Here is a 9028-nt window from a genome sequence, read left to right on the forward strand (position 1 = left end):
GTAGGTGACTTACCCTTCTTAGTCTGTTTCTCAGTCGTCGAAGCATGGGAAGGATTCAGGAGCATCCTGTGGTGTGGTTATGGTTTTTGTTTGTTTATTTTGCTTTGCTTTGATTTTTTGGGGTGTGTGTGTGGAGGGCTGTTGCTTAGGTTTTCGACAATTTGTCCAAAACTAAAGCCACCTGAGAAGTGGGAGCCTCAGTTGAGAAAATGCCCCCAGCAGATTTGCCTGTAGGCAAGCCTGTGGGGCATTTTATTTATAGATGATTGATGTGGGAAGGTCCTGTCCACATTGCCTACTTGGGTGGGTAGGCCTGTGGTATATAAGAAAGCAAACTGAGCAAGTCAGTAAGCACCACTCCTTTATGGCCTCTGCTTCAGTTCCTGCCTGACCTGCTTCTGTTCTTGTCCTGACTGCACTCACTGATGGATGGCTTCTACAGAGGCATGAGATGAAACAAATCCTTTACAAGTTACTTTTGATCATAATGTTCATCACAGCAATAGAAACCCAACCAGGACAGGGGTGGAGGGAGATCAAGACAGGGTCTCACAAATGTTGGTCTTGATCTTCCTATGTAGCAAAGAATGACCTGGAACTTATAATCCTCCTGCCTCTACATCCTGAGTGCTGGGGTTACAAGTATGCACCAGTGGCACATGGCTCTAGAGTGTTCAGAGCAGTGCCTGGCACGCACAAGATGCAGTCAGAGAGGAGGGAGGAGAGTGTCCTCTTTGGGACTTCAATCTGAGGATCCACGAGGTTCCTATCTTGCTATCTGCTTATTCTTTGGGCTGTAGATCAGACTATCATCTGTACTGAGCCTCTTTATCTCTTCTCTTGCCCCTCATCTCAGCTCATGTCTGTATCTTTGGATGCTGTCAGTTTATCTCTCTGCCTATCGGGCTCTATCTCTTGCTCTCTGCTCATCCTCTCCACTCCCACCCTTCATCCCCCTTCCCCGCTCCGGTCTGGCTATTTTCTCACTATCTATCCTGTGGGCGCTCTGCCTCTGTACACCGCAATACTTCTATCTGCTTCCTCCAGGACTTTCCCTGTCTCTATCTCTGCCCCTCTGTCCTCCCTAAGGCGCCCGGGTAAGAGCTCTTTCCCAGTGTTCCCACCCCCACCCGCACCTCAGCAGACAAGCATGGAGTGGAGCAATGCAGGCAGATGGGGACAGAACACAGTCTCTCGAGGCAGGCGAGGGTCAGGCCTGCTAATTCCCCAGCTCTGGGTGGAGGAGGTGAAGGTCTCATTTGATTATGTCACATCCACTCAGCCGCTCCACCCAGATGATGCAGTGCAGCCCGCACGCCTTGCCCTGCCAGGGCCTAATGGAGAGAGATCTTCTTCTGTTCAGCTGACCACAGTTCCTTCTGGAACAGGAATGGGCCCAGCCAGTCTGGCCTAGAGACTCTAGGGCTGTTGTGATTCCCTGCTCATTCTAATTACACCCAACTACTAGTCTCTGGGGTTTGTTCCTCTCATCTTAATCTCTCCTGAATTGGATCTCAGTGGCTCTCATTCCATTACTACCCCTTCCTCACTGGCTCACAGCCTGTAGGAGCCATTCTGCCCTGACTCTCCTCTGTGGCATGAGACCCATAGTTGTGTTGGCTAACGAGATGACCAGAGGGACCGGGGCTGGGAACCAGGCCAGTACTGCTTTTCTGGTTTGAGTGTGCAGACCTGAGGGCACTGCAGCTGAGCCAGTGTCTTTCCTGACTCCAGCTGTGTCAGCTGCCACAGGAGACTCCTTCCTCAAGAGAGACAAGACCAGCAGATTACATACGGCCCTTTCCATAAGTAGATGTGGATTCAGAGATCAAATTCCTGGTGATTAGTGTTTATTGCGTGCAGGTTCTTTTGTGTACATTATGCCACTGGGCCCTCACTGTTATTCCTCTCTAGTTTTAGGTGGGGCAGCTGAGGCATGGAGATGTTGAGAAGTTTGTGTAGCTAGTGTCAACTGGTACTCAGTGCCTTGAGCCAAGCCCGGTCTTCTCCCTCTCTCTTAGGGGCTAATATACTATTTCATCAGGACTCTGTGAGCTAAGGGTTGGAGAGAGGACCCCAGGCCAGGAAGTGAGCAGCAATAGGGGATGTGAGAGGTCTGTGGCCTAGGTGTTCTGTGGGGCACAAGGGAAAAGGGGTTAGAGGCCTTGCATAACTCACAGTAGTCTGATACTCAAAATACAGACAAGGAAAACACGTGGGATTACCAGTAAGCAGACCAACACAATAGGGTGAGTTGTGCCCCACAAAATATATGTCTGCATTGGAAGTCTGGTAGCTGGGTATGTGGCTTTATTCTCAATATGAAGTCACCTGGGATTCAGCATGAGTCTCAAGCCCAGTGACTGAAGCTCTCGTATGGGAAAGGAAGGGAGATAGAAAACAGGAACGCTGCGGGAAAGTGGAGTGATTGTTATCACGAGCCAAAGAGTATTGGGTGTTGCCAGGAGAGGCAGGGCTCTCTCCCTGTGAGTTTTGGAAGGGATTTCACCCCACCTATATCTTGATTTCTGACTTTTGGCTCCCATGTGTAGAATACATTCCTACTGCTCTAAATTACCACTGTGGAAGGAGAACTGTAAACGGGGAAAGTCAGGGGATGTTGCTGCTTCTAGGGCAGATCAGGATTTACTATTTTCCTTCTGAAGACCCTCCAAAGCATACCGGGGCTTCCCAGACAGGAGTTACGTCAAAGGACTGGCTGAGGACTCAGCCTCTTGCTCTTTGCTATTGGTCAGGAAAGACACATGAATCCCAGAATAAGAGTCCCCAGTGCAGCTGTAAGGATCCCTAGTGCAGTTGCCAAGGTCCCCAGCGCAGCTGTAAGGGTCCCCAGTGCAGCTGTAAGGATCCCTAGTGCAGTTGCCAGGGTGCCCAGTGCAGCTGTAAGGGGCTCTAGTGCAGCTGTAAGGGGCTCCAATGCAGTTGTAAGGGTCCCCAGCGCAGCTGTAAGGGTCCCCAGTGCAGCTGTAAGGATGCCCACTGCAGCTGTCAGGGTCCCCAATGCAGCTGTAAGGGCCTCCAGTGGAGCTGAGAGTGGTGCTTTTAGGTGAATCAGAAATCAGGTCCTACTTCATTAGGTAGTCAGTCCATGGAACAGCCCTTGAGAAGAGATTTTTCTAGAAAAATGCCATGGCTTGGATATTGTTTGAGTGAGTCTTTCCAAGGGTTATGCATTGGAAGCTTGGGCTCCAGTGTGGAGATGTGGAGAGGTGGGGGCCTGATGTGGGATCAATAGATCATTGGGGGTGCTTCCTTTGGTGGATGGTGGGGCTGCCCTGATACCATCTAAAAGAGAATGAACAATGCTTCAGGGTGAGCATAAAGAAAGACAACTGTCATCAACTTCTACTCTGCCAGAAATCATCCCTAAGGCCACTTTCTTATGTATAACTATGGGCTAAATTAAGTAAGGGCCTTGCTCTGGGCAGGAAGACTTTGTCCAGGCTAGTTGTTCTGTAAAAATGAGTGGATTTCCCAGCTTCTTGTCTCCCCCGCTGCCTCCCCCTCCTTGCTAACCTTAAATGACAAATAGGTCTCCTGCCTTCAAGTATTAAGACCAGTTTCCCTGAGTGGGATCTGTTTCCAACTTGAATAAAGGGCAGAGTTAAGCAAGATAAGCCTGTGTTTTGTTTCTAGTGCTTACGACGACTTTAGAAATCTCAGTGGGCATTGCTGACAGTGGAGGAAGAAGTAATTTAACACAGGGCCAGGAACAGAGCTCTGGGCTTGCTCTCAAGGCTCGTCCTGTTGGAGGTTGGGCACATGAAAGATCAGTGGAAATGTATTCCTTCCTGGGAGAGAGAGGAAAATGTGGGCCATTTATTTGACCACAGGCCTCAGTGCCTGGAATATTCCTCTCTCCTGCCTGGTGATCGCAGCTCTTTGATTTTGCTTTTTCCTCTGCAGATGGTGTGATGCTTTTCCACGTACCCTGCTCTTGAGTAATTTTCTTTACCAGAAGCTTCCCCAGCCCCAGTGCTAGCCAAGGTTGGACCTGGACAACCTTCAGCTGCTGGAGGTTCTCTGTCTTTTTCTCATTTGGTCTTTAAGGGAATAATATCACTGAAGGTTGCCTCTGATTTCCGTTTTAAAAGAATTATTCTTTGAGAGTTTCATATACATATAAATGGAATACGATTATATCCATTCCCCATTTTTCTCTTTCAACTCCTGCTAAACACCCACAACACAGCTCTCTACTAAAATCATGTCTTTATTAATAGCCCACTAAATCCAATTAGTGCAGCTCATATGTGCATTGAATGTGGGAACCTCCATGGAAATATCGAAAACCTACACTCCAAAGAGGAATGATTCTCCCTTTCCTGATAGCTGCCCGTTGCCAATAGCTCCCCAGTTAGTGGTGGGGCCTTAAGAGCTCCTCCCCACTCATGCTAGAATTTTGGCTGTCTTGATCTTATGCGAGTCTTATACAGGTGACCACAGCTGCTGTGTACATGAAATCCCATGATTGGGGAGATCACTGGCCCTAGGGTTGGCTTTTGTAATTTTGCTACATTATCATGTTGTCAAATATTCATGTCTTCTAAATATTCATGTTTATACCCATAGACCTGGGCTGCTTTCAGCCTTGGTCAGACAACTTCTTTTTGTATTGAGCAACAGTCAATGCAGAGATTCCTAACTGCTCAAAGCCCAGAGAATAAATGGCTATGAGTGCTCAGCTCTCAATGGACATCTTTATTTGTCTCCCTTTCTATCACTCTATTTCCTCTACATTGACCTTCCTTCTTCCCTCTTATCTGGGTGAACACCCAAAGTTGATGCATACGTACTTCTGCAGGTGAGCTGGGTATACTGAACAAACCCACCTACTTTCAGCCCATTTGCACAGCCACTGTCTTTCCTATTTGGTTACTTATCTGTTGCCCTGTGGTTTTCTGTGTCTTGCAGATTTGTGTTCATGGCATGTACATAAGCAGTCTGCCTCTAATGAAGTCTGGTCCTACTGGAGGCCCAGGCTTCTACCTCTACCCCCTGTAGTCCCAACATCTACTGTGTTCCAGGATGCTCTATGCCATAAAGGCTCTTCTTTCCAGATGTCGCAGTGACCTAGTACTCACTGCAAACCTTCCTGGTCCCCATGGCCTGCTTTTCCTTCTCTTGTGATTTGCTTCCTTAACTCTCTACTTTCCTGGGTCCCTCTGACTTTTTCTACATTTTGCATCCTTTGGCACTTCCCTTCACCTACATGGACCTCATGCCTAAGACCTGCTCATTCCCCAAATGATGACAGGTGGGCGTAATTACATCTATACTCTAGCCATTATTCCTGGTTCCCTAGTTGACTCTGCCCAGTCATTGTCACAGCCATACTGCCCTTCGTGTGGAACAAGAAGACTGGCTGTGGCCTTTTATACAATCCCTTTGTCACCCAAGGGCTCCTTCCCAGAGGCTCAGCCTCTTATCCCCAGTGCTATACATGAAACCTTTGCAGTGTCCCCAAGAACAGAGGACAATTAGGCTAAAGCATTCTACAGTAAGCATATATTTTTACAACATCATGTTGCATACCTCAGGTATATATAGTTTTGGTCAATTTTTAAAACCATTTAGTAGGGACTGTAATGGTGAAAATGAGAGGCGTCTCTCTTCCTGTCAGAGTTCAGAGATAAGCAGGCAAGGAATCGCCTCAGGGCACTCGGGAAGCTTCCAATTATCCAGGGCCAAGGTCAGCAGGCTTTTTCTGTAAGGAGCCAGATAGGAAACAGGCTCTACCTAGTAAAGGCAGATCTGTAGCCACTTTTGTGAGTCTCATGGCCTGTCATAATGATTTGACTCTGTAACTATAGTGTGAAAACAGCTATGTCCTCCCAAATCTCTGTGTTGAAGTCTTGTTTGAGAATTTCGGAAGGTATCTATATGCAGACAGACCCTTTAATGAGGCAATTAAGTTGAAATGAGGTCACTGTGCCTGACCCTAATCCAAAGTGACTGGTGTCCTTATTGGGGAGAGGGGATGATACTGTACGCATCCACAGAGGTAGGACCATGTAATGACACAGGACAAGAAGAATGACCTCAGGGAAAAAAATTTCTGATGACACTTTGACCCTAGACTATCAGCCTCCAGAACTTGCAGGAAATACCTTTCTAGCCTTCAAACTTCCTAGCCTATAACATTTTGTTATAGTAGTACAAGTCTGTAAACAAGTGAGTACAGCTGTACTCATGAACATTGAAATTTGAATTTTGTATTATTTTTACAAATCATCCATTTGACTGCTTAAAAATGCAAACAAAACAAAAAAGCTGACCTTAACCCCCCCCCCAAGAGTTAGTGAATGCTGTGACAAAAAGGTGGGGGGGGGTTCCAGGGCAAAGCTCATTTTTGCTGCAAGAGGTAGGGGTTTAGTTTCTGCTTTCCGTGCAGAAGCTGCAGAGCAGTGTGTGCAGCTGGAATTATGAATGTTTTCCTCACATGACTCAGTGTTTCTCCCTAGCCAGAACACTTTGCAATCATATCATGGGACTCTTGTCTCTAGGAATTGTGACTCCTTGTTCATGGACTGTCTCCTCTGTCCAGTTTATGGACACAGGACTAGAAGCCTTTTCTCTAAATGCCTATAAATTAGGCTACCTGATGTCTGCTGCTACCTCCGTTGGGTGCGCAGAACTCTAAGATGCCATCTGTCTCTGGATGATGCCATTCCCAAGATGCTAGACAGAATGCATCCTATGCAGGTTGCTGCATGTCTTAGCTCCTAACCATCTGGGATTGAGGTTGTGAGTCAGGAGAGACTGCTCTCTTTTTGGCCCTTATGTGTTTGAGTGCCATTCCTATGCTGGGCTTGGGGCTTGCACGAAGAAGCCCAACCTTGCTTATATGTCTTGAGGCCTGTGAGGGAAACCAAGCATCCAGGACAGACCTTAGCCTCTTGAATCATTCACTTAGTCAGATAAAACAGACTTGTGGGAATCAGGGACCACATAGACCCTTTCCCACATTATCAAGGGAAGAAAAACTCAACCAGAGAAGCCCACGGCTCATCGGCTGCATAGTCAGAAGCTTGGTGTGATCCAACTGTGAAACACAGTTGCTTGGTTGCCCGATGCCTTGCCTCCTGAAGTGCTCTCAGGAGAGCTTCCCACAGAAAGAAAGGCAGAGTACATAGTCAGTCACAACCCCCTGAGAGCACCAAGTGTCCATACCATTTCCTGGCTCTCTATCTTGGGCAGGACAGGCCTACTTCCTGTTCCTAGACCTTTATATATGCTGATCATACTGCTTCCAGTGTCTCTCCTCTTCTTCCTTCTGGACATCAGGTAGTTGAGATCCAACATGAGTTCTGATTCTTGTAGGCCTTTCTCACCACTGAGTCTCATCTTGGTCTCATTTCCTTACTTCCACGCTTTTGCTCAGTGTTAGCCACACATGGTCTTACTGTATCTGATGAACATGTTTAATATCACATGGATCCCCGGGGAAGAGCACAGGGCAGGAGCTGTTTTGTGTGTGCTAAGTGTGGGGATTATGTGTTGAGTACCGCAGGCTATCAGGAAAGAAGGAGAGAAAGAATGAAGGAAAGAAGGAAGAGGAAAAAGAAGGAAGAGGAAGGGAAGGAGGCAGGAAAGAAAGGAAGGGGAAATAAGAAGCAGAAAGAGAAGGAAGGGGAAATAAGCAGAAAGAGAAGGAAGGGGAAACAAGAAGCAGAATGAGAAGGAAGGAAAAAAGAAGTGGAAAGAAAGAAAAAGAAGAATGGAGGGGAGGAGGAGAGGAAGAAGGAAGGAAAGCAGGAAGGAAGGAAAGAGGGAAGGAAAGACAGAAAGAAGGAAGGAAGGCAGGCAGAAGGCAAGAGAGAAAAGAGAGCTCAATACTAAGAGATTATGTTCCTTAGCACGGCATAAGTTTAGTCTCTGGAAGAATCAGCGAGTAGTTGCACACGTGTGTGTGTGTGTGTGTGTGTGTGTGTGTGTGTGTGTGTGTGTGTGTACATGTGTGTGCGTGTGCTGTGTGAAGCCTGAGGGACATTAGCTCTAGGCAGCTTGTCCTGGGAAGTCTAGTGCATTCTGGCAGTGATGGCACTGGAGTATGTGATAGGTGAGGAAGGACAGGGAGACAGCCTGTCCCCAGTCACATTGCTGTCCTCCCGTACTCTCCTGTGTCTCTCAGTGATGTTGAGTGGAGACACTGGGGTAGAGGAGGTGGTGGCAGGGCTGACTGTTGATGCCTGTGGTGACAGGAGATAAATGAAGCCATTGCAAAGAGCAGCTCCCTTTCTAGAGCCGGAGCTCTCAGCTCTTGACTTCACTGCCTGGGGGTTTTAATTAAATGTCAAATATAATTTAAAGCTGGCGTGCTGATGGGTGTGCAAATGCTGAGTTCACGGTCTCATCTTTGTGGGTCTCCCCTGTACATGAGGAACTTGGGGAGGTCAGTTGGTGCCCCGTGAGGTGTTTGGTTTCCTCTCTCTCCTTATCATTAGTTTTTGAAGTGATAGTTGGAAGAATTCTTTTAAAAAGTCATAATTTACATGTCTGTTATATATAGAGAAAGAGCCAGATTGGGATCTAGGTAATCTGGGACATACAAAAGTGGGTATATTTATCTGCAGTTTTTCCTCCCATATCAGGTTTATGGTGGCAAGGCCTCCACATTCTCTGTGGCATCTGCACTCAGGGCCTGGAACCAAGCTGATCCATTCTCTAACTTCCTGCTGGGCATTTTGTGGGACTGAAGAGGCAGGTAGGTGCCAGGACAACCTCTGAGGTGATGAGGGCAACCAGAGGCTGAGCTCCTATGGTGCACTGGGGTTAGCGAGCAAGGCGAGTTAGCTGAGGACATTAACTGCCCTGCCATTTTTCTGAGTGGTGGTTGATTGAAGAATTAATTGCAGCCCCCGTGAAAATGACAATGTGACTTCCTTCCAATTTAATTCAGTAACTTGTAAATAATGACTTTATTAGATGGAGTAGATATTACAAAGTAGTGTGAGGTCCTATTTAATGGACATTAGATCATCAATGAGGTCTTCCAGTCTTTTCT

The 9028-nt window shown here is 47.2% G+C and overlaps 1 long non-coding RNA gene across 2 annotated transcripts in view; it reads left to right on the plus strand.

Annotated features, from left to right (window-relative positions):
- LOC148001030 (uncharacterized) overlaps positions 1–8728 on the plus strand; it is a 50884-nt gene extending 42156 nt beyond the window's left edge. For both annotated transcript variants that reach the window (XR_015638914.1, XR_015638913.1), the window contains exons 5-6: positions 3928–4039; positions 8616–8728. This is a non-coding gene — a long non-coding RNA (uncharacterized LOC148001030). The remainder of the gene's footprint in view (positions 1–3927; positions 4040–8615) is intronic.
- Positions 8729–9028: the final 300 nt, after the last annotated feature.

Source organism: Rattus norvegicus, chromosome 15 (assembly GCF_021556685.1).
Source record: "Rattus norvegicus strain SHRSP/BbbUtx chromosome 15, alternate assembly SHRSP_T2T, whole genome shotgun sequence".
Classification (NCBI taxonomy): Eukaryota; Metazoa; Chordata; class Mammalia; order Rodentia; family Muridae; genus Rattus; species Rattus norvegicus.